Source organism: Dipodomys merriami, unplaced genomic scaffold, assembly GCF_024711535.1.
Source record: "Dipodomys merriami isolate MVZ:Mamm:240054 unplaced genomic scaffold, mDipMer1.0.p SCAF_53, whole genome shotgun sequence".
NCBI lineage: Eukaryota > Metazoa > Chordata > Mammalia > Rodentia > Heteromyidae > Dipodomys > Dipodomys merriami.
Genome location: NW_027206102.1, coordinates 8,277,319 through 8,280,763, shown reverse-complemented (window position 1 = coordinate 8,280,763; position 3,445 = coordinate 8,277,319). Strand labels below are relative to the sequence as shown.

Here is a 3,445-nt window from a genome sequence, read left to right as displayed (position 1 = left end):
CCCCTGCACAGTGCATATACGTGGAATAATACCAGAATGACTTCTTTATTACTTCATCATGATGCAGATACCAATGCCCAACTAAAGGCCTCTTGTCCCCCTTACATATTGCTGGTGAGAATTGAGCTAGCAAAGATACGCTGAATCTCCTTCTGTTGAACCATTATATAAAACCAGGCCTGGAGAACAACATAGAAAAAATTGCATTTGATATTGCCAAAAGGATAAGTATGTATCACTACCTCTATGAAGTTGTGGAAGGCTGTACAAATTGTTCACCTATGTCCTAATGGTCGGGTTAAGTTTCTTAAATTTCAAAAATGCAAGTCGATCTTTTGTGTCCCTACAAAATATTTTCACAATCTAAATAAGAGCAATATATTTTATTTTGGTCTGTCATGGGGCTTGAACTCTGGGCCTGGGAGCTATCTCTGTGCTCTTCAGCTCAAGGTGAGCGCTCTACTACTTGAGCCTCAGCTCCACTTCCAGTTTTCTAGTGGTTTATTGGAGATAAAAGTACCACAGACTTTCCTTCCCAGGCTGCCTAGGAACCATGATCCTCAGATCTCAGCCTCTTGTGTAGCTAGCATTATAGGCATAAGCCACATGTGCCGGCAACACCAATATTTTACTGTAAAAATTCATGGATTCTGCGGAATTCTTCCAAGTGAATTGCCTGCATTGGATGTCAAAATGTATTTAATAGTTTTTGTATACATGTATAATGATTTCTCCAGAGTTTGTGATTTTTTAATCAGAAACAATTTTAACTTACCTGTTGAAATGAGTAGTACAGAAACTAAAATATTTCTGGTGCTTGTCTGAAAAAGTATATTTTAAAATATTCTATATTCTATGTTTGCATAATGTTCATAATTTATTTTATTTTCTCCTAGATATACTTTGAATTCTACATTATTTTATAATATTTAGGTTCATTAATGTGTCCTTTCTGATTGCATTCCATATAGAAACAGTTTGATTCTTTTTTTTCTAGGTCTTAATATTATTTTTCTTTGGGATAAAATGACAATGTTGTCTAATTTGAAAAGTTTTGTAAAGTTTATGCTTTGTAAACGCCTTTCTGAGGTGAATATTTAATACACTGATGTCAACCTAAATTTAATTATATGAATTACGTGTATTGTTACAGTTGTAATTTTATAATCAACTTTTTAATAACTGTTTTTCATTTCTTGCATCTGAAGAATGAAACATATGGAATACTTCTCAAATTTTCATATTATCCTTGTGCAAGTGCCATGTTAATCTCTGCATTGTAATTTGAGTATTCATGCTGCTGAAGCATGTAGTATCCTCTAAATTTAAGTAGTTAATGATGCAATCTTTATACAAGCCTATATAGGCTTGGGTGTCTACTTGTAACAAGGAAACAGTAATGTTCCTAACAATGCTATCGATCTTATTTCCCTAAAATTCTGTGAATAGTAGAAATAATTATATTGATCAATCGATTGCTCACATTTGCAAATTTTTTGTCAATGACTATCTTAAGTCTTTTTATTTGGAATTTGATCATACTCTCAATTATTTATAGATAGGTCCAAAGGTGATGGCTTTTTCAAGTACTTATTTATCCAACTGTGTTAGCTATGTGGACCTAATGGATTCAAAGTAAGCGTTGCTTAAGAGCTACTTCTAAACTTCTTCAGCTGATATTTTCCCAAATGAGGTGTTACTGGCACAAATGTCTACCTGAGCCTTTACCCTTCTTCCATGTGGGAACAGACCAACCAGAAAATCATACCCTGACAGCATAGATTGTCTTACTAGAACAAAACTAATCTTGGTTACAAGGGATCATAGAGAGATGAACAGTTCAAACAGAACTGTTCAGACTAGAAGGTATTTTATCAAAATATAATTGTTTAATATACCTTCCATTTCAAAAGTAGCTAAAGCCAAGAAGGTGAAAAAATTGTTCATATGCATGATTACTTAATGTCCTGGCCTGTCTACCATCCAACCAGGCAGGAACTTACACTACTGCCTTTTTATCACCAAATATTTTCATAGTTGCAAGAGAAGTCCATATGTTTCTCCTTGTTATTAGGCATTAAATTGATACTGTTTTAATCACAGTGTTTCCTCTTGCCTCCATGCTGTAAATCTACAAACGATAAAGCTTTAGGTCTAACTTTATCAAACACTAAGGTAGAAATAATGGAATAATACTTTAAAACAGAGTTGCCTTTGATATAGTAACTACAACAGAACAATGCAAACCTGTGCCTTTTAATTATATTATATATAATTATGTATTTTATATTTATATGTGCTGATTTTATATTTCACACAGTAAAACTTACTAGAATTAGTTGATATTTTGGCAAATAAATTGATATTTATTTATTCTAGTAAATAGAATTGGAATATAAATAATTAGGTTTAAAATATATATTAGAATATAAAAAGTATCAATGCAATGTCTTTAGTATAAACTTGTGATACATTTTAACTTTTCTTGGTCTTCTGAATCCACATGGTAAAAAAAAAAATGTTTCCCTCTAATCTATAATGCATTTTACTCTGCTGCTCTGTTTATTGTTTTAACTCTCTTGTCCCAAACTGTTTTTCTCCATATTTTGGAAGCATTCCTATTGATTATACCCAAATTTTGCTAAGATGTCTAAAAAAACATTATTCTTCTGCAGTCCCCATGGATCCTAGGATCCCAGGTCCCAGTTATCTGCATCATCAAATAACAGGGGCAAGACTTCTCACCAAGGCCCATGCAACATGTCAGCACATAGTAATTGAAGACCAATCTCAATTTCTCATTTCCTATATTTCAGGGCCCCAATTCCTTGAGATGCAGGAATTAGCAGTAAGCAATTGTGGAATGCAAGGCAACTTAAAATGAAGAATGAAATAAAATTTGAGAGAAAGTACAGTAATTAAAACATGCAACTTATAGATGACCAGCCCATATGAGTGAACAAGTTCACAAAGTGTCAAAAGATTATTTTTAATACCCCTCCCCTATGATTAATGAAAGATTTTATTCCAACATAAGTGGGCCAAAAAATAGTTCCTTGAAGGATAGATCCATAATTGGTCTACCAAAGCCCGGAAAACTTGACTTAGAAGTCAAATGTAATTCAGAAAAATATTTGAAGCACTAAGGGGTGCTTCAAAACACTGGGACTTCAGTACAACATGGTTCTGTGGTATAAAAATGTCACTCTCAAACCAATGATAATCTACATTTAATCTTCTGAAAGTGTATTCCTTTTTAAATAAACTTTTTAAAATCACATTCGTCAAAATGACATTTTACAAGTTGATGATACTTAGTGACATTACAAGTTTTTTAAGTGTAGGGAGCAAGTTACAATAGAGTTGAATTATTTACACAGCACTAATGCCAAACACGTTCAACCATTCATTAAAGTGTAGAAATAGTACCACCCACAATTTGTGT

General features: G+C 32.9%; 1 pseudogene; it reads right to left on the bottom strand.

Annotated features, from left to right (window-relative positions):
• Nucleotides 1-1,212: 1,212 nt before the first annotated feature.
• Nucleotides 1,213-1,309, bottom strand: LOC138811476 (U6 spliceosomal RNA; annotated as a pseudogene).
• Nucleotides 1,310-3,445: the final 2,136 nt, after the last annotated feature.